At 38.8% G+C, this 23,119-nt stretch overlaps 1 protein-coding gene across 6 annotated transcripts in view; it reads left to right on the plus strand.

The window, feature by feature from the left end:
- Window positions 1–23,119, plus strand: part of BEND5 (BEN domain containing 5) — a 1,466,135-nt gene that overhangs the window by 416,060 nt on the left and 1,026,956 nt on the right. The window lies entirely within an intron of this gene.

The raw sequence follows: 23,119 nt of genomic DNA on the forward strand, positions 1-23,119 counted from the left end.
GTTGGCATGAACAGATAAAGTAATAGAATTCTGAATTCTTATAGATTATCTTATGGTTATTCTTAAAGTCATTACTAGTCATGAGAATTAAACTCTTAAATATTTATCTAATAATAAAATACTCCTTTTAAGAAAAAATAAAGTAAAAACTTTAAAATATTTACAGGCGATTTTTTCTCCTCTCAGAAGTATCCGAGTTCTTTGTTGAATTTTCTTTAGCTTTTACCTCTAGGTTAAGGGAAATTTTTCTTTGAGTCTTGTTACAGAAGTGATTGAAAAGGCAGCAGCTTCACATACTCACCAGAATAAAAAACACTGAAATTAATAAAAATGTTAGTGAAATTATAGAATAATAGAACTTTCATACACTTTCAGCAGATCAAGTCCATCTTATTTGATTTTATATAGCTCTTGAATAAAAAATGATTTTTACAGATGAACATTTGCAATTGATTTGATGATAGGCAACACTGGCATTGCACCTGAAATTAGAGAAATATGATTCCCCCCAGCAAATTCTAGTCTATTCATTACTAAACATGTTTTACAAAAAAACTTCAGTTTATTATTATTATATTTTATTCTTCAATAAAAATTTCTGTAGAAATCTTTCACTCTTGTTAAATAAGTTCCAATATAGTGTACTTGGTTTTTGCTTCTGCTATCAATAACCTCAGATATGCAGATGACACCACCCTTATGGCAGAAAGTGAAGAAGAACTAAAGAGTTTTTTGATAAAAGTGAAAGAGGAGAGTTAAAAAGTTGGTTTAAAGCTCAAATTTCAGAAAACAATGATCATGGCATCTGGTCCCATCACTTCATGGCAAATAGATGGGGAAAAAGTGGAAACAGTGGCAGACTTTATATTTTGGGGCTCTAAAATCACTGCAGATGGTGACTGCAGCCATGAAATGAAAAGACACTTACTCCTTGGAAGAAAAGTTATGACCAACTTAGACAGCATATTAAAAAGCAGAGACATTACTTTGCCAACAAAGATCCATCTTGTTAAGGCTATGGTTTTTCCAGTAGTCATGTATTGATGTGAGAGTTGGACCATAAAGAAAGCTGAGCACCGAAGAATTGATGCTTTTGAACTCTGGTGTTGGGAAGACTCTTGAGAGTCCCTTGGGCTGTAAGGAGATCCAACCAATCCATCCTGAAGAAAATCAGTCCTGAATATTCATTGGAGGGACTGATGCTGATGCTGAAACTCCAATCCCTTGGCCACCTGATGTGAAGAGCTGACTCATTGGAAAAGACCCTGATGCTGGGAATGATTGAAAGCGGGAGAAGGGGATGACAGAGGATAAGATGGTTGGATGGCATCACTGGCTCAATGGGCATGAATCTGAGTATACTCTGGGAGTTGGTGATGGACAGAGAGGCCTGGCATGCTGCAGTCCATGGGGTCGCAAGGAGTTGGACATGACTGGGCAACTGAACTGAACTGATCTGCTCTGGCCCTTTGCAGAAAAGTTTATCATCCATTGTAATAGATACTGCACATATTATCTTATTTTTTCTTAATCATAATCCTGGCAGAGATGCATTATTATGCCTAATTTTTAAGTAAGGAAACAGAGAATAAAACACCAATGTCAATGACTCCTAAGTAGCAGAACTGAGATGTCTTAGAATTGGGTTTGGTTTGAATCTGATGTCTATATCAATATCAAACCATGGCAGTGCTCTGCCACGCTGCCTTCTTCCTGATGCATTCATAAAGGGTGTAAGTGGAACAGAGTTTTCAACCTCCCGAATCTGGGACTGGTGACAGTCTTAGTCTTGTGTACAAATGTCTGTGGGAGGCTCAGGCCCTGTTTTACCCCTGCTAATTCCTACCTGCAGCAAAACCTAATGACTTATTCTCTCCTTCTATCCTCATATCCTATAATCTAGACCATCTTACAGATGAAGAAATTGAGGCTAGAGAGCTTTAGTGGCTTCCCCAAATCTTACAGTTTTTTCTCACAGGAAATATGAGGAAAAGCACCCTTCTCAGATTTGTCTTTTGATTCCTTCTGAACATTCCCAGATATTATACCAAATGTGAACATTTTTACCTTAATTTCTCTATTCATAAAGTAGGACTAATAATTCCTGCCCTGCTTTTGTCATTGTGAAGGTCAAAGGAGAAAGTTTATATGAAAAACATTTGGAAACCAATAAACCCTCTAACATTGTATATTATTGTCATTACTGTTATAATTATTGCTGTTTCTGGGACTCTTTATAATTTATCACTAATCAAAATAATGGCATCAGGACCTTCAAACCTCTTTTTTTTTTCTTCCTTTAGAAAGCAAAGATCCTACAAATGGGGCAAAGGCAACTATGGTCTGTCTTGACATTCATGCTTTAAGGTCTTTAGTTTTGAGACATCAGCACAGGGTTTCTTTGTGCTAGATCAAATATTATGTGATTACAGGTACTGACTGCTCTAATGCAATCCTGTAATTAGATGTTATTATGCTAAAGGGTCTATTACACCCCACCCCCATTCACAAATGTGAGTTGAATTTTGAGAATGTGCATATTAAGAGAATAGACCTCTAATTAAGTAAATAAATTTAACTCTTAGAAAATTATATTTTAATAAGACAACCATGCCACAGAAATGACAATTAAAGTGTATTAAAATTATACTAAAAATCTCAAAGCAAGGATATTCACCATGTTAATGATGAAACCAGGAATAGGTCTGCAGAGTCAAAAGCCATAGCTCATAGGCTCTTTCTCTCTGCACTGGGAGTTTAAATTTAGATTTCAATGTGGGCTTCTGTGATTTTTATTTTGTTAAGTTTTGTTTTAGGTCTATGAGAAAATGTACTCCCTTATTTAAAATATACCCTTTTAAAATATACCTTAAACTTTCTTTTAAGAACTGAAGTTAGGAGTCAGTAAGCCCTGGATGGAGGGGAGCCCTGGATGGATGGTAACCCTGTTTCCCAGTCTCATCTTCACCTTCCTAGCCCCTCCCCCTGACCTTGCTGCCGTCAGATAAATGTTATTACTTGTTTTTGAACCCCATGTTTGAAAACCTTTTTTTTTTTTTAAATATATATATTGAATTGTGTGAGTTCCTGATATAGTATACGCTTCAAACTAATATAATACTATATGTTTGTTATACCTCAATAAGAAAAAAAATAATGAAGCTAGAACCTCATGACGAAGACTTTGGAAACATACTGTTTGTCTACAGGATTTTATAAGAGGCTCCTGCTCCCATTTCAGTTTTCTCTTATACCCATCTGCTTATTTTCTGTGTCCCAGTTACCCCAGCCCTCTTACATTCTCAGTGTCCCATGCCACCTCTTGACTCAGGGATTTTGTGCATGCTGGAAAGCTTTTTTACCACCCCTGTAAACATACCGTTGTCTGCTGTTCCCAGTTAACTTTCAGGTCTCAGTGGAAGGGTACTTTCTGAGAGAGACCTGGTTCCACATTCTAAACTATCCCATTGTTTTATGCTCTCAGATCATCCTGTCTTCTTTTAAATGCATACTGTCATTTATATTAGTGTGATTACCTGGTTATTTCTCTCTATATATTAAATTGTGTGCTCCACAAGGTCAAGGACCATGTTTTTTCCTCACATTGTACCCTGGTGTGTCCATAGCACACACTAGGCCATCAGCTGCAGTCCCTGGGGTCATAAAGAGTCTGACATGACTTAGTGACTGAACAACAACATTAACACCAAAAACAAACATGTTAAATGAATGAATAAGAAGAAAATGATTGCAAAAAAATACATTGGCTATATAAAGCTAAATTTCCAAAGGAAATTTATTAATAGAAACCCAAGAGACATATACCATTCTTGCTGGTATCATCTTCAACTCTTAAGAAAATTATTATCAAAATCTTTTTTTCAGAGTGATATTGACTAATATCTGCTCAACAAAATAACCTTCATATCTTGCCAAAATCATTGAGCAGGAGCAGTCTGTTCATTTGCTGGCAGAAACTGAGAAGAGAAAAGAGGGTATTCCTGGGTTCATGGTTTCATTTTTTCCCATAACAGGTTCTTCCCAACATGCTAGGCAGTTCCCTAAATACAGCAAGTCAGAGCCAAGTGTTCTACCCTGGACCTCGGGATCAGTATTCTGACTAGTAGAGATCGAGGTAGCTAATCTCAAAGTTCACAAGGTAGAAATTGGTTATATAGCACTAAACTGGATGAATATGTCTTCTCCATGACTCACTCTTCTTTCTGACCTGAAAAGCCACTCCAGCTTTGTGTGCTCAGTTGTGACTGTCTCCTCCTTGCCAATCTTCTTGGTCTCAATTCTATGTAATAAAAATAAATGTTTCTCTTATGTGGTTGTGGTTCTGATGAGTTCTTTTTAACTTTCTTTTGTTCTTGAGATCTTGCTGCTGATATTCTAAAAATGAAGTTGATATCTTTGCCTCATTTCTAGAATTACATCTCTCATTGATTTCTCTTTAATGTAAAATTTCCTAAGCAAATCTCTTTAAGAGGATTGGAATAATTGGAGGGATGCTTCTTTTACTGAGGATCTGGGATTGTATAGGGTCCAGTGCATGGGAAAAGGGCGTGTGAAAAACATTCTGCAGATAATCAGTATTTGACCATGGATCACCTTTTTTATTTAATTTTAATATTTTTTCTAAAGAGAAAGCTGCTTGCTCATACCTGTTAATTCCAATGACTAATACAGCTTCTCAGGAAGTTTATCCTTTCCTTCTTATAGGTCTCTACCTTCTCTAACTATCTGCTCCATTATCCCCTTTTTGATTGACACTCAAATCTTCCTCTGCAAGAAGTAAGGGACAAGCTTGGATTCAAGAGGCATAATAAACTAGTAGCTAAACCTGCTTTTCACACTTAGTTGTATGTTCATTTTTTGGAGCCTTGGTTACTTCTAGAAAATGGTGATAATACAAACTACTTCAAAAATGGTGTTGAGCATTAAATATATATACAGTGCTCAGTATAAAGTCTGATACTTGTAAGTGGTCAATAAATGTTAGTATGCTCTTCTAAGCTTATGTGGTACTGGAGTTCTGCAGTGCATTTCCATAGTTCATTTGTAGTTAATTGGAAATAAAGAAAGATAGCTGCTAAATCCCAGAGAAGGCAATGGCAACCCACTCCAGTACTCTTGCCTGGGAAGTCCCATGGACCGAGGAGCCTGGTAGGCTGCAGTCCATGGGGTTGCTAGGAGTCTGACACAACTGAGCGACTTCACTTTCACTTTTCATTTTCATGCATTGGAGAAGGAAATGGCAACCCACTTCAGTCTTCTTGCCTGGAGAATCCCGGGGATGGGGGAGCCTGGTGGGCTGCTGTCTATGGGGTCTCACAGAGTCAGACACTACTGAAGTGACTTAGCAGCAGCTGCTAAATCCAGTGAGAGTTGTAGGCCTAATTTAACAGCTCAACTTACCATGAATGTCCAGATGTACATTCTGGATTTAGAAAAGGCAGAGGAACCAGAGATCAAATTGCTAACATCCATTGGATCATAGAAAAAGCAAAAAAGAATTCCAGAAAAAAATTTACTTCATTGATTTCCCTAAAGTCTTTGACTATGTGTATCACAACAAACTGGAAAATCTTAAAGATCTGGGAATATCAGACCACCTTTCATGCCTCCTGTGAAACCTGGAAGTCAAGGTCAAGAAGCAACAGGTACAACCAAACTTGGAACAACAGACTGGTTTCAAAATGGGACACGAGTACATCAAGGCTATATATTGTCACCCTGTTTATTTAACTTATATGCAAAGTACATCATGTGAAATGACAGGTGGGATGAAGCACAAGCTGAAATCAAGATGCCAGGAGAAATATCAATAACCTCAGATATGCAGATGACACCACCCTTATGGCAAAAAGTGAAGAGGATCTAAAGAGCCTCTTGATGAAAGAGAAAGAGGAGAGTGAAAAAGCTGGCTTAAAACTCAGCATTCGAACAAGAAAGGTCATGGCATCTGGTCCCACCACTTCATGGCAAATAGATGGGGAAACAATGGAAACGGTGACAAACTTTATTTTCTTGGGCTCCAAAATCACTGCAGATGGCGACTGCAGCCATGAAATTAAAATATGCTTGCTCCTTGGAAGAAAAACCATTGTAAACCTAGACAATGTATTAAAAAGCAGAGATATTACTTTGCCAACAAATGTCCTCATAGCCAAAGTTATGTTTTTTTCAGTAGTCATTATGGATGTGAGAGCTGGACAATAAAAAAGGTTGAGCGCTGAAGAACTGATGCCTTTGAACTGTAGTGCTGGAGAAGACTCCTGAGAGTCTCTTTGAATAGCAAGGAGATCCAACCAGTCAATCCTAAAGGAAATCAGTCCTGAATACTCATCAGGACTGATGCTGAAGCTGAAGCTCCAATCCTTTGGCCACCTCATGTGAAGAGCTGGCTCACTGGAAAAGACCCAATGCTGGGAAAGATCAAGGACAGGAGGAGAAGCGGATGACATTGGATGAGATATTTGGATGGTATCATTGACTCAATGGACATGAGTTTGAGCAAACTCCAGGAGATGGTGAAGGAGAGCAAAGCCTGGTGTGCTGCAGTCCATTGGGGTTTCAAGGAGTAGGACACAACTGAGCTACTGAACAGCAACAACAGCTTACTTTGGGAAATTTCTAGAATCTACTTAGAGTCACTCATACAGTGATGTAGTCTTGAAGTCTGACAATTCTATCAGTGCAGTGATTAAGTTTACATATGGTAAAATGAGAACAGATGCAATTGCAGGAAAGTCCTTTAGTCAACTTCAGAGCTGTTTTAATTAGAAAGCAGTGTTACATATTGGAAGGAGCATGAGCTTTGGCATTAGACTGATCTGGATTTTAATCCTTACTCTGCCATCTAGAAGGCGCTCAATAAATGGCAGCTGCTGCTGTTGTAGCAAATGTGCTTTCACTGGAAAATCGATTTAACTTGACTAAGCCAACCTTTTCTGGGAAACTTTCACCAGTGTTTCATTAAACATTGGCTTCTATCTAGCCCTTTACTAGATACATACTTACAGTCTCTTGATTTTGGATCATGATAATTCCTTCTGGAAAAGATAAATGGGTGAAACTTGTATGTTTTTAGAACTAAGGTCAAATATGGCATTTCAAAGCCAGAGCAGCTCTGGTGTCTTACTGTCTTTCTTCCCCCAACCCCCTCAACTCGCCCTTTTTTTTTTTTTTTTTTTCCCTTTAGGAAGAGGGGACAAAGATAGTCAATTTAGAACTAACTCCCTTTTCTTATACTTTCCTTTTATACTGTTTGGTAATTTAGCATGGGTGAGCTAGAAAAGAGACCTAGACATTTCCAAAGGTTTGGTGACAACTAGGATGGCTCTATCTTCCTGGAAGGTCTACAAAACATCTGAAGTGCAAGAGATTTTTAAAGCATTTAAAGCTAATGCAGTGCTTCCTTGAGAGTGTGAACATAATAATCAGGCACAAATTATGTGACTAGGACCGAATTAGGCACAGAGTTGGGTGCCTTAAATAAGTTGTACATTCCAGGAGTCTTCCACTCAGCTATTAGTGAGCTTCTACTTTGTGTGGAATGCTTAGGATATGAACATGGCCTTTCTTCTCAAGTAACTCATACTTAAGCTCATGCAACTCTATCTGCCTCTGTGGGGGATATTTTCTTTTCCTTCCTTATAGCTGAGAAAAAAGAATCTCAAAGAGGTGAAATAATTGATTTCACCTACAAATAATTAATTTGTAGGTAATTAAGCTTAGCTACAAATCCTCTTTTCTTTCCTTTAATTGGGTATTTGTGCTTGTTACGTTTTCTTTTTAGTTATGGCATGTTAGAATGAATGTGGAAGATACGTGTAGTGTAGAGCTATAGTACTGTCTGTCTAGAACTCTTCTTTTTTACAAATTCTCCTTTTTCCATTCCAACATGGGTTTTGAAAAGGAGCTACCTATACCACATTTTGGAGAAGGAAATGGCAACCCACTCCAGTATTCTTGCCTGGAGAATCCCAGGGACAGAGGAGCCTAATGAGCTGCCGTCTATGGGGTCGCACAGAGTCGGACACGACTGAAGCGACTTAACAGCAGCAGCAGCATACCACATTTGGTTGATTCAAGTAGAACAAATTAGAGTTGTTGCACAGGATTTTTCAGATTGACAGAAAAGAAATAAGGCCAAAAGTCCATAACCTTTATAGATATTAATGAAAAAATCTAAAATAAATATTTACAAATAAAATGCATCATGTACAGAAAAATACAAGAGTGTATAGACAAAATAATTTTAAGAGGTGTGATTTATCAAGATATTTTAATATTCAAGGATATTTTAATTACTGTTAGTTTAATTTATCATGGGGCTTCCCTGGTGGCTCAGTTGGTAAAGAATCTGCCTACAATGCGGGAGATCGGGTTCAATCCCTGGGTCAGAAAGATCCCCTGCAGAAGGAAATGGCATTCCATTCCTGCCATTTTGCCTGGCATTCCAGGCAAAAATACCAATTCCAGTATTTTTGCCTGGAAAATCCCATAGACAGAGAAGCCTGGTGGGCATATGAACAGATTAAAGCAGCAAAGCCTATGTGATGAAAAAATAGATGAAAAAAAAAAATACAATGACATTTTATGATTAAATCTCCTAGAAAAGAAGGAATTGGAGGGAGTTTCTTTAACTAGATAAAGATTATTTATTAAAACCCAAATTATTGTCAAAGCCTTAGAAACATTTTCCTTAAATTAAAAAGCACAAGAAGAAACACTTGCTGCCCACATGTTTATTCAGCATTACATCTGAAACTTTAACCTGTATATGTAATACAAGAAACAGCAGTAAGAAATGAAATTATTTTAAAAATAAGAACAATATAATTTGTTATTTACAGCTGATATTATTATCTACATAGGAAATTCAAAAGAAAAATCCATAGAAAATCTACAGATTAAGTATTAGAGCTAATTATACAGGCTGCTGAATGTGTTTAATATGCAAAAATCATGTGTGATAAAAGTACAAAAATGTGTAGAGGAAGAATACATAACAACTGCAAGAAAGTAGTTATTTCAGAAATAGAAAAAGAGGAGGATGGTTTTCTAAAGAGATGATTCCAAGAAAAACTTTAATATTTTTATTTGTTTTTAAGATCAGAAGCTGGCAAAATATTAACACAAATTAAATCTGGGATTTTAGTATTCTTAAATATTTTGTAACAAAAATTAAAAATTCAAACAAATAAATGTTAGCACTGCAGATCTTTGAAAATAACATAATTAGTATTGAGATTTAGAGACATTTAATTTAGATTCTTTCAGTCATAAAAAGAGAAAAAAGAATCCAATTTCTCTGGTTTCAAAACCTTGGTTCCAATTACTTCTGATGACTCTGTATTTATTTAATTGTTTAAATCTACCCTTTTATTACATGGTCAGGACCATGCCTTTGGTAGAGTGTCAGGGTTCAAATCTTACCTGTGTGAATTACTAGCTGTCTTACCTCATTAGGACAGTTGCTTTTCTAAACCATGTTGTTGTTCAGTCGCTCAGTTGTGTCTGACTCTTTGCGACCCCATGGACTGCAGCACCCAAGGCTTCCCTGTCCTTCACCATCGGCTGGAGCTTGCTCAAATTCAAGTCCACTGAGCCAGTGATGCCATCCAACCATCTCGTCCTCTGTCATAAGGCTAAGATGACAATGGAACCTATCTCATATAGCTGTCATGAGGATAGATATAACATGTAAATCATTTAGTGCAGCATTAAGTACACTGTAATTACATATAAAGGTTAGAGGTTACTTAAACTTTTTGAACTTCTCAGGACTATTATAAGAATTTAATGGAATAATCTGCATAAAATCCATAGCATAATCGCTGACACTTAGCAGTGCCAAGGATTTATTCCACTGCCCCTTTTCTGTCTCCTCTACTGTTTACTCTTGAACATTTTTTCTAAATTTAGCCAGGTACTTGTGTTGAGTATCTCTGATCACATTTGACTTGTGTTATTTTCCTAACATTTATCACTGTTTGGGAGCAGAGAATGTATTTCTTTTTTCTTTTATCATAGCTTGCATTTTGTAACCATTGATGACAACAGAGAAAAAATTATCCATACTATTTGTTCCCCTGTTTCTTGACTTACGACACATACGTGGAGTACTAAGAATGCCTCTTTCGCTTCTGGTTGTATATAGGAGAAATGTACTTTCCCCCCTCAGATTTCCAGAACAAGCTTATAGCACATGAAGAACTATTTGTCTATTCAAAGTTTTTTCGTATGTGGGACTGGCAGTGAGATTTCTCTCCATCTCAAAGTGAAGGTGATGCAGAAATCAAAGGAGAATGAATAAAGCAAGGGTAAAGTAGGTAGCTTTGAGCAATGAGCCAGAGGAAGAGGACTGAATAGGTTTCCAGTCTGAAGAGGATGGCTTGGAAACATTGGAAAGTGGATAGGAAGTGTCAAGGAACACAGAATCTTACAAGGAACACAATGTGGTTTGTTGAGAAAGTTTGATGTGAATGTGTTCATAAATTAAGATGGACTTTTTCCTCTATGGCTGGATTTTCCAGATTCTCTGTGGCATGATGCCAGAGGATTAGGTATGTTTAAACCATACCTAATGGTGTGGTTTACTAATGGTACTACTTCTAAGAAGAGTTGAACTCATTAATCTGTTGAGTGACATCTTTCTTGGTTAAAACTTCTGAAAAATAGGCAAAGATTCTCTTTGTGTTTCTCTAAAGGTAACTGAGAGTAGGTTGGGCACATATTTGAGAAAGAGCATGTGATTTTGCTGTCTGATTTCAGGTGCATAATCAAGACCCTGGAATCTGACTAATTGGAGCACAGTGTAAGAAGGAAGGAGTCTCCATATACTCCCTCCAAAGCAATCACCAGCCTAAAGCAGCTCTAATAGCAGGCCCTCCAACAGCTAATCAAGTGAAAGGAATGTTTTCCTAAAATTCTTCCTTCAGATTTGAATAAAGGGAATGTATTTTGATGTGCCAAATTTTATGGTATAATGAAAACAGGGCCAGTTGGTGTATTCTGATTTTAAAACAGGCGTGATTGACAAATCCTTTGAGAAAATTGGCGAGCTAACGTTAATGCAATCTGTATTAACCTACAGGATTTGTCCTATGTAGTCACTAATTTATTTTTAAGTGAGTACAAATACATTTTCCTAGGAAGGAAGCAAGGAACTTATGACAACCCCAGTGTTACCACAGAGAGATAGAATAATTTGAAAAGGAAGGGAGTAAACTAAAAATTCCCCTGGGCTTAAGAATAAAATGCATCCTTCTCATCACACCATAGTGAATCTAGTATTAATAAGTCATTTCTAATAAGTGTGAGTAACTGTAGTTTTATTCCCTAGCTCATATTTTATCATTAATGTATTCTTTCTTTAGAAATAAAAATGTTGGGGACAATATGTTATAGTATAAAAGCAAAAGATTTTGGAGTTCAAATCCTTTGCTTAGCTATGTGGCCTTGCATTACTTTAAGTTAAAACTCTCTGAGTATCAATTTCCTCATCTCTTATATTGTGATCACGAACAATCTTACCTTTGTAAACATAAGCCTTTTTAAACTGTATACCCTGGGCACCTCAATCTTAAAGAGGCACTTACTTTCAGGTCTGTGCATGTATGTGGTCAGCATCTGTGAGTGAATATCTCATTAAATTTTGTACTCTTGGCACCATATTTGCCTCACCTTGGTCCTGGACTTGCTGTCCTATATGGTTGGAATGTGATATGTGGTGGGTTGCGGGTAGGTAAGAGTTGAGGAGGAGAACGGTGCTAAGAATAAGGAAGTATGCAGAAGCCATATCACAAGAGGCTTTGTAAATTATGTTAAGAATGTTATCTGAGGGTAAATAATTTTTAAAAAAATTATGAGAAATTATGATTTATGAGAAATCACTAAAAAGTTTTCACAGAAGAATAACTTGTTTGGAATTTTACTTGAGAAAGATCATTTTATCTGGTGGGTGAGGAAAGAAAGTGAGGGGGCCAAGAATCAATCAGTGCAATCCAGGTAAGAGATAAATACAGCTCTTCAGGTGAAAGATGATGATGGCCAAGACTGGCATAAAGTCAGTGGTATGGAGGGAAGTGGAAGTGCTTGAGGCATTTTGCAGATAGAATCAATGGAACTTGGTTATATTTAGACATAGACAGTGAGCTGAAAGTTGGAGAAAGTATGAATAAAGGTTTTGGCTTATGCAACTGTGTACATTGTAGTCATGTCTTCAGAATAGGGAACAGTGAAGAAATAAGACTGGAGAGAAGACTATAATTTCAGTTTGGCAGGTAGAATTTGAAGTATATGCAAGACATCAAGTAGAACTGGTTAGTAAAGATTTGACTATATGGGGCAGAAACTGAAAGAGGGATCTAGACTGGAGATGCAAAATTGGGATACAGTGTTTAAGTGTGAATGATATTGCCTGGTAATGGCATGTTGTTTGAAAAGAGGGCCTACAAAGAACAACAATGAATGCCAGCTTTTAAAGATTGAGTATAGGAAAAGAAGCCAGCAGAGCTTGAGAAAGTTTGTCCAGGAAGATAGGAGGAAATCTATAGAACTTCACATGCGAAACCTTGGTCACTCCTAACCTATGGGAAACTCATCACTATGCCCTCATTCTGAAATATGAAGCCTCATTTACTCACATTCCTTTTACTAACCTGTTTCTTGCTGCATCAATTCTGGCCTCTTGCTTCTGGTGCCTACCTTCATCTTTGCACTAACCTTTTACATCTGATGCTTGATATTCTCCTTCTAGTGCTGACTTTGTCCTTTATGCATTGCCATATACCCTATAGGCTGCTGGACCACATCTAAACCTCCTACCAGGTTTGCCTTGACTCATACATAAGGAGATCAGATAGCTCTTTCACCAATTGGTAGGCCCAGTGGAGGCGGCATTTCATCTTTATCATTGGGAGGTCATTTTGAGGTAAGCATTGGTTTACTCCTTTCACAGTTCCTTTGGACAATTCATTACAAATCTGCCAAACAAGTCCACCTTATTGAGTTCACTTGTCTAGATATTTTCAGTAGGCAAAATAGAATGACAAATGCTCAACTTACATAAGTAAATTATATTAAATTTCACCTGAATTGTGCTTCACTTGTGGCTCATCTGGTAAAGAATCCGTCTACAATGCGGGACACCTGGGTTTGATCCCTGGGTTGGGAAGAGCCTTTGGGGAAGGGAAAGACTACATAAATTGTATATAGATTATATGTAGAGTGGAGAATATTAGGTATTGAAGAATACCAACTATTCTTAGTTTAGTTCAGTTCAGTTGCTCAGTCATGTCTTTGAGACCCCATGGACTGCAGCACACCAGGCTTCCCTGTCCATCAGCAACTCCTGGAGCCTACTCAAACTCATGTCCATCACGTCAGTGATGCCAGCCAACCATCTCATCCTCTGTCATCCCCTTCTCCTGCCCTCAATCTTTACCAGCATCAGGGTCTTTTCAAATGAGTTGGTTCTTTGCCATCAGGTGGCCAAAAGATTGAAGTGTCAGCTTCAGCATCAGTCCTTCTGATGAATATTCAGGACTGATTTCCTTTAGGATGGACTGATAGGATCTCCTTGCAGTCCAAGGGACTCTCAAGAGTCTTCTCCAACACCACAGTTCAAAAGCGTCAATTTTTTGGCAGTCAGCTTTCTTTATAGTCCAACTCTCACATCCATACATGACTACTGGAAAAATCATAGCTTTGACTAGATGGACCTTTGTTGGTAAAGTAACGTCTCTGTTTTTTAATATGCTGTCTAGGTTGGTCCTAGCTTTTCTTCCAAGGAGCAAGCATCTTTTAATTTCATGGTTGCAGTCACCATCTGCAGTGATTTTGAGCCCCCCAAAATAAAGTCTCTCACTGTTTCCTTTGTTTCTCCATCTATTTGCCATGAAGTGATGGGACTGGATGCCATGATCTTAGTTTTCTGAATATTGAATTTTAAGCCAACTTTTTCACTTTTCTCTTTCATGAAGAGAATCCTTAGTTCTTCTTCACTTTCTGCCATAAGGGTGGTGTCATCTGCATATCTGAGGTTATTGATATTTTTCCCAGTGATCTTGATTCCAGCTTGTGCTTCATCCAGCCTATCATTTCTCATGATGTATTCTACATATAAGTTAAATAAGCAGGGTGACAATATACAGCCTTGACATACTCCTTTCCCGATTTGGAACCAGTCTGTTGTTCCAGGTCCAGATCTAACTGTTGCTTCCTGACCTGCATACAGATTTCTTATGAGGCACACCAACTGTTATAAATATGCTAAAACAAAGAGAGAGAAGACAGCATATATATGAATCATTGTTTAGTGAGCTTAGTGCTGTAGATGAGAGGCCCTTGGTCAGCAAAGAGATCAAACCAGTCAATCCTAAAGGAAATCATCAATCCTGAATATTCATTGCAAGTACTGATGCTGAAGCTGAAGTTCCAATACTTTGGCTACCTGATGAAAAGCGCTTACTCACTGGAAAAGATCCTGATGCTGGGAAAGATTGATAGCAGGAGAAGAAGGGAGCGGCAGTTGGATGGTTGGATGGCATCATCGATTCAATTGACATGAATTTGAGCAAACTCTGGGAGATGGTGAAGGACAGGGAAGTCTGGTGTGCTGCAGTCCATGGAGTCGCAAAGAGTTGAACATGACTCAGTGACATGACTCATGAATGACAACAGCAAACGCTCTCCAAGTGGGAATCACAAATTCACACAATTTCCTTAGAATTTGTTTTTTATACTTGTATCTCAGTTGGTGGAGAATACCATGAAAAAGACAAACTTTTGGATTTGGCCTTTTGCTGTGGAACTTTTCTCTCTAGGAAGGTGAAATTTCTAAGAGAAGTTGAAAAGGATGTTTGGCTTTGAAGATAGTGGTTTAGGTGATAACCAAAATCTGACTTCTACACATGGCTTATTTGTTTTTGAAGAGGTGCAACTCAGTACAGTACACCAACCTGAACATTGCTGCTGCTGCTGCTAAGTCACTTCAGTCGTGTCTGACTCTGTGTGACCCCATAGACGGCAGCCCACCAGGCTCCCCCCGTCCCTGGGATTCTCCAGGCAAGAACACTGGAGTGGGTTGCCATTTCCTTCTCCAATGCATGAAAGTGAAAAGTGAAAGTGAAGTCGCTCAAGTCGTGTCCGACCCTCAGTGACCCCATGGACTGCAGCCCACCAGGCTCCTCCATCCATGGGATTTTCCAGGCAGGAGTACTGGAGTGGGGTGCCATTGCCTTCTCCGAACCTGAACATTAGGACAACATAATTCTAGTTCCTCTTTTTACTGTAGTCTACTCTTTGAACTTGAGGAATTTGCTTCCTCTCCTAAGGCCTCAATTTCTCTATTTATCAAATGAAAGAGTTGGAAGATTGGACTAAAGTATGCCAAGAACCATTATAACCAAGAATCTACCATCTTTGGTCAAAAAACAGTGCCTCACAGATTTTGATCATTTAAAAATATAAAGGTGAGTTCTGGGAAAGCCAGACTTTTTTTTCTGAACAGTTTTTGTTTGTGTTTTTGCTACATGAATAGTGAAATTGAATCTCAGAGCTAGAAAAGAATTCAGAGTACAAGAGTTTCCTCTAAAATGACATGACACACCTAGTGAGAGTCAGCTCATTTACTGTTGAGCTGATCTGATGGCTGGTATGTTCTTCCTATATTAATCTGAAACCTGTCTCCCTATGAAGTGAAGTGAAGTGAAGTCACTCAGTCTTGTCTGACTCTTTGCGACCCCATGGACTGTAGCCTACCAAGCTCCTTAGTCCACGGAATTTTCCAGGCGGGAGTATTGGAGTGGTGTTTGCCATTTCCTTCTCCAGGGGATCTTCCCAACCCAGAGATCAAACCCAGGTCTTCCGCACTGCAGGCAGACACTTTACCGTCTGAGCCACCAGGGAAGCCCCCTGTCTCCCTATAGCTTCTGCTTATTATTTGTGCCTTCTGTCAGATGAAACACCTAATTTAAAGCCCATCTTAACTCTTTACTATATTTGTGAGATTAGGGATGTCTTTTAACATCTCTGAGTTTCTATTTCCTCATCTAATGTTGGATATTTTAATTACTACACCCATAACACTAGGATTAGTGAGATAGTGCTTATGGGTTGTCTGTACTAGGCTCTAGTTGGGAAAGACTTCATAGAGTACTGGGTATTTGGAAAAGATCATGAAGAATGGGTAGGAATTTCTATAGAGAAGAATGGAATAGGAAGGAGACAGGTAGATGACAGGTAGGTCATTTGGGGTGGAGAAAATAGTAATGAGCAAAAAACATGAAGCATAAAAATAAATTCCAATGTTCTCTAGTGGTCAGTTTTGGTTAGAACTTTCAGTGCCTAGCGCCAAGAGTAGAAAGTAATAGGAGATGATCCAGGAAAAATAAACTACAGGCAGACTGTGAAAGGATATATACACCATGCCACATTCAAATATTATGCTACTTCTGGAGGTTACTGGGTTTAAAGGAAATCTTAAAGAGTGGAGAGCTGAGACAATATTTAAATTCATGTCTTCTGAGACTGTGTTTCACAACACTGTAACCTTTTGGACATTAAAAAATCATCCATTTATTGTTATAGAATTAGATATAACAAATTACTCCCTTCCAGTACTATGCACCAGAATCCAAGAAGCACTCTGACCCAGTTCCTGAGGCCTTACAGCAGGAGAAATCACTGTGCTGTTTTGTCAGTGAAGCAAGTGTATTTGTTTTCTAGTAAACTAGGCGCAATGGCACCCCACTCCAGTACTCTTAACTGGAAAATCCCATGGAGAGAGGAGCCTGGTGGGCTGCAGTACATGGGGTTGCTACGAGTCAGACACAACTGAGCAACCTCACTTTCACTTTTCACTTTCATGCATTGGAGAAGGAAATGGCAACCCACTCCAGTATTCTTGCCTGGAGAATCCCAGGGACGGGGGAGCCTGGTGGGCTGCCATCTATGGGGTCGCACAGAGTCGGACACGACTGAAGCGACTTAGCAGCATCAGCAGCAGGCTTATAATAGGAAACAAAGACTAGGGAGAAAGAAAGGAATATTCTGCCCACTTCTCAAATAGACATGGCTGTACTTTGTATTAGAAAGTGCTCTGACTATGTGGGAAACAAGACTTGGGTTCAAATCCTAGCCCTGCCAATTACTAGCTATGTATGTAGTATATTTCTCACTCTTCCCCTGAGCTTTGGTATATTCATCAGTAACAAGGGAATTATGGTCCTCTGCCTATTTAAAAAAAAAAAAAATCATTGTAAAGGGAATTTGGTTGATTGCCAAAGTCCTTTCAAAATCATAAAGGAATATTTTATTGCTACTATTATCAGGAAATCACCAAAGTGAAATGATACCAGTACAGATCAGGATTGCCCTGATATATGCTACCAGTGTGTGTTGTGTTAAGTTGCTTCAGTTGTGTCCAACTCTTCGTCACCCTACAGACTGTAGCCCCTCATGCTCCTCTGTCCACGGGATTCTCCAGGCAAGAATACTGGAGTGAATTGCCCTGCCCTCCTCCAGGGCACCTTTCTAACCCTGCATCACTTTATGTCTCCTGCACTAGCAGGAGGGTCTTTACCACTAGCGCCACCTAGGCTGTCTCAGTTCAGTTCAGTTCAGTCACTCAGTCATGTCTGAATCTTTGCCATTCCAAGAACTGCAACACACCAGACCTTCCTGTCCATCACCAACTCCTGGAGTTTACTCAAACTCGTATCCATTGAGTCCATGATGCCATCCAACCATCTGATCCTCTGTTGTCCCCTTCTCCTCCCACCTTCAGTCTTTCCCAGCAATAGGGTCTTTTCAAATGAGTCAGCTCTTCACATCAGGTAGCCAAAGGATTGGAGTTTCAGCTTTAGCATCAGTCCTTCCAGTGAATATTCAAGACTGATTTCCTTTAGGATGGACTGATTGAATCTCCTTGCAGTCCAAGGGACTCTCAAGAGTCTTCTCCAACACCACAGTTCAAAAGCATCAATTCTTCAGCTCTCAGCTTTCTTTATAATCCAACTCTCACATCCATAAATGACTACTGGAAAAACCATAGCCTTGACTAGATGGACCTTTGTTGGCAAAGTAATGTCTCTGCTTTTCAATATGCTGTCTAGGTTGGTCATAACTTTCCTTCTAAGGAGTAAAAGTCTTTTAATTTCATGGCTGCAGTCACCATCTGCAGTGATTTTGAGGCCCCCAAAACTAAAGTCTGTCACTCTTTCCACTGTTTCCCCATCTGTTTGCCATGAAGTAATGGGTCTAGGTGCCATGATCTTAGTTTTCTGAATGTTGGGTTTTAAGCCAACTTTTCACTCTCATCTTTCACTTTCGTCAAGAAGCTCTTTAGTTCTTCCCGTTCTGCCATAAGGGTGGTGTCATCTGCATATCTGAAGTTATTTATATTTATCCCAGAAATCTTGATTCCAGCTTTTGCTTCATCCAGCTCTGCATTTCTCATTACGTACTCTGCATAGAAGTTAAATAAGCATGATATACAGCCTTAACGTACTCCTTTCCCTATTTGGAACCAGTCTGTTGTTCCATGTCCGGTTCTAACCGTTGCTTCCTGAGCTGCATACAGATTTCTCAAGAGGCAGGTCAGGTGGTCTGGTATTCCCATCTCTTTAAGAATTTCCCACAGTTTGTTGTGATCCACACAGTGAAAGGCTTTGGCATAGTCAGTAAATCAAAAGTATATTTTTCTGGAACTCTCTTGCTTTTTTGATGATCCAAAGGATGTTGGCAATTTGATCTCTGATTCCTCTACCTTTTCTAAATCCAACTTGAACATCTGGAAGTTTACAGTTCATTTACTGTTGAATCCTGGCTTGGAGAATTTTGAGCATTACTTTGCTAGTGTGTGCAGTAGTTTGTGCATTGTTTGGCATTGCCTTTCTTTGGGATTGGAATGAAAACTGACATTTTTCAGTCCTGTGGCCACTGCTGAGTTTTCCAAATTTTCTGGCATGTTGAATGCAGCACTTTCACAGCATCATCTTTTAGGATTTGACATAGCTCAACTAGAAATCCATCACCTCCACTAGATTTACTCGTAGTGATGCTTCCTAAGGCCCACTTGACTTCGCATTCCAGGATGTCTGGCTCTAGGTGAGTGATCATAGCATCACGACTGTCTGGGTCATGAAGATCTTTTTTGTATAGTTCTCTGTGTATTCTTGCTACCTCTTCTTAATATCTTCTGCTTCTGTTAGGTCCGTACCATTTCTGTCCTTTATTGAGCCCATCTTTGCATGAAATGTTCCCTTGGTATCTCTAATTTTCTTGAAGAGAGTTTTAGTCTTTCCCATTCTATTGTTTTCCTCTATTTCTTTGCACTGATCACTGAGGAAAGCTTTCTTCTCTCTCCTTGCTATTCTTTTAAATGCTGCATTCAAATGGATATATCTTTCCTTTCCTCCTTTGCTTTTCACTTCTCTTATTTTCACAGCTATTTACAAGGCTTCCTCAGACAGCCATTTTGCCTTTTTGCATTTCTTTTTCTTGGGGATGGTCTTGATCCCTGCCTCCTGTACAATGTCATGAACCTCCATCCATTGATCTTCAAGCACTCTGTCTATCAGATCTAATCCCTTGAATCTATTTCTTACTTCTACCATGTAGTTGTAAGGAATTTGATTTAGGTCATATCTGAATGATCTAGTGGTTTTCCCTACTTTCTTCAATTTAAGTCTGGGCTGTCTAGACTTAGCGTAAAATCAGTGAGATTTGTCCATATTGGCTGTGACTTTTCATCCCTGTCATTTTCCCTTTTTGGTTTTCCTCCAACTCACTTCTTTTGACTGAAAAGCCTGTCTTTTCTCTTCCCATCCTTCCCATATGTTCTCAGGATAAACTCTACTGATATGTCATTGATACCAAGTTCTGAAGGTCATAATAAGGTATTTTGTCCTTCATAAAGTTTTCTGTTGAAGCCTCGTCTTTTATCCAAAAGGAAATAGCATCATTTATTCATTCAGAAATTACTTGTTAAACACCCAAAGTATGTTTTACACATGGCAAAATACTTTAAGAGATTAGACAATCAGGAAGTGTAAGAATTTCTGGGAATCAAGGATTTCTGATTAATTTGTTGATTTATTTGTCATCTATCTCTCATTCATTTAAATATATGTGCTTTATAACCTACTGTGTCCGAGACATTTTATTCAGCAACATGTGAGGCACCAAGGACCCAACCATGCCACTTAGATCGTCATACATCAGGGTCATACTGGTTCTAAATGTTCTTCATTTATTCTTGGGCATAGTTCCTAGGAATGTAACATCTTAGTGAGGTTAAGCAACAATCAAAGAAAATGAGACAGTGTAAAAGTGTTCTTTTTTCCCCATATCCTTGACAGCATTTGTTATTTGTGTTCTTTTGATGACACCCATTCTGATAGGTGTAAGGTGATATCTGAGTGTGGCTTTGAGTTGCATTTCCCTGATAATTAGCCGCATTGTGTATCTTTTCATATACCTCTTGGACATCGCATTTCTATTCAGCATTTCAATCCATTTTTTAAAGCAGGTTGTTTATTTTCTTTGTATATTTAGTTGTATGAGCTGTTTTTGTTGGCTGTGTGTTTTTTTTTTTTTTAAGTGTGGACCATTTTTAAAGTCTTTATTGAATTTATTACCATATTGCTTCTGTTTTATGTTTTGGGTTTTTGGCCCTGAGGCATGTTGGATCTTAGCTCCCCAACCAAGTATTGAACCCACAACTCCTGCACTGGAAGGTGAAGTCTTAACCACTGGACCATCAGGAAAATCTCTGTTGGCATTAATCCCTTATTGGTCATATCATGTGGAAATATTTTCTCCCATTCAGTGTTGTCTTTTCATTGCAGTGGTTTCCTTCACTGTGCAAAAGCTTTTACATTTAATTAGGTCCCACTTGTTTATATTCACTTTTATTTCCTTTACTTTAGGAGAGAAATCGAAAAAAAAAATTATTGCTTGGACTTATGTCAAAGAGTGTTCTGCCTATGTTGTTCACTAGTAGTTTTATAGTATTCAGTCTTACATTTAGATCTTTAATCCAGTTTATTTTGCATATGGTATTAGAAAATGGTGTAATTTTATTCTATTACATGTAGCTATCCAGTTTTCCAAGTACCATTTATTGAAGAGACTGTCTTTCCTCCAATGTATATTCTTGTCTCTTTTATCATAGAATGATTGACTGTAAGTATGTGGGTTTCTTTCTGGGATCTCTATCCTGTTCAGTTGATCTTTGTATCTATTTTTGTGCCAGTACAATACTGTCTTAATTATTTGTTCTTTGTAGTGTAGATTGGGGTAGCCTCTGTAGAATACAATATGGAGGTTTCTCGAAAAACTAAAACTAGAACTACCAGGTGAAAGTGTTAGTCACTCAGCCTTGTCTGAGTCTTTGTGACCCCATGGACTGTAGCCCGCGAGGCTTCTCTGTCCATGGAATTCACCAGGCAAGAAGACTGGAGTGGGTAGCCATTCTCTTCACCAGGCATCTTCCCGCCTCAGGAATCAAACACAGGTCTCCTGCACTGCAAGTGGATTCTTTACCATCTGAGCCATCAGGGAGGCCCCAGAACTACCTTCAGTTCAATTCAGTCACTCAGTCGTGTCCGACTCTTTGCGACTCCATGAATCACAGCACACCAGGCTTCCCTGTCCATCAACAACTCCCGGAGTTCACTCAGACTCACGTCCATCGAGTCAGTGATGCCATCTAGCCAATCTCATCCCCTGTTGTCCCCTTCTCCTCCTGCCCTCAATCCCTCCCAGCCTCAGAGTCTTTTCCAATGAGTCAACTCTTCGCATGAGGTGGCCAAAGTACTGGAGTTTCAGCTTTAGCATCATTTCTTCCAAAGAAATCCCAGGGCTGATCTCCTTCAGAATGGACTGGTTGGATCTCCTTGCAGTCCAAGGGACTCTCAAGAGTCTTCTCCAACACCACAGTTCAAAAGCATCAATTCTTCGGTGCTCAGCCTTCTTCATAGTCCAACTCTCACATCCATACATGACCACTGGAAAAACCATAACCTTGTCTAGATGGACCTTTGTTGGCAAAGTAATGTCTCTGCTTTTCAATATGCTCTCTAGGTTGGTCATAACTTTTCCTCCAAGGAGTAAGCATCTTTTAATTTCATGGCTGCAGGCATCATCTGCAGTGATTTTGGAGCCCAGAAAAATAAAGTCTGACACTGTTTCCACTGTTTCCCCATCTATTTCCCATGAAGTGATGGGACCAGATGCCATGATCTTAGTTTTCTGAATGTTGAGCTTTAAGCCAACTTTTTCACTCTCCTCTTTCACTTTGATCAAGAGGCTTTTTAGTTCCTCTTCACTTTCTGCCATAAAGGTGGTGTCATCTGCATATCTGAGGTTATTGATATTTCTCCCAGCAATCTTGATTCCAGCTTGTGCTTCTTCCAGCCCAGCATTTCTCATGATGTACTCTGCATCTAAGTTAAATAAGCAGGGTGACAATATGCAGCCTTGATGTACTCCTTTTCCTATTTGGAACCAGTCTGTTGTTCCATGTCCAGTTCTAACTGTTGCTTCCTGACCTGCATGCAAATTTCTCAAGAGGCAGATCAGGTGGTCTGGTATTCCCATCTCTTTCAGAATTTTCCTCAGTTTATTGTGATCCACACAGTCAAAGGCTTTGGCATAGTCAATAAAGAAGAAATAGATGTTTTTCTGGAACTCTCTTGCTTTTTCGATGATCCAGCAGTTCCACTGTATAATCATAAGGGATTTGATTTAGGTCATTGCTGAATGGTCTAGTGGTTCTCCCTACTTTCTTCAATTTAAGTCTGAATTTGGCAATAAAGATTTCATGATCTGAGCCACAGTCAGCTCCTGGTCTTCTTTTTGTTGACTGTATAGAGAACTACCTTAAGACCTAGCAATTCCACCCCTGGGTATATATCTGAAAAAAGACAAAAACACTAATTCAAAAGTACACAGGTACTCCATTGTTCACAGCAACATTATTTACAATTTCCAAGATATGGACTGAACCTAAGTATTCATCAACAAATAAATGGACAAAGAAGATGTGGTATATATACACAACTGAATACTACTGAGCCATAAAAAGACAGAAATTTTG

Source organism: Bos taurus, chromosome 3 (genome assembly GCF_002263795.3).
Source record: "Bos taurus isolate L1 Dominette 01449 registration number 42190680 breed Hereford chromosome 3, ARS-UCD2.0, whole genome shotgun sequence".
In the NCBI taxonomy this organism is placed as follows: Eukaryota; Metazoa; Chordata; class Mammalia; order Artiodactyla; family Bovidae; genus Bos; species Bos taurus.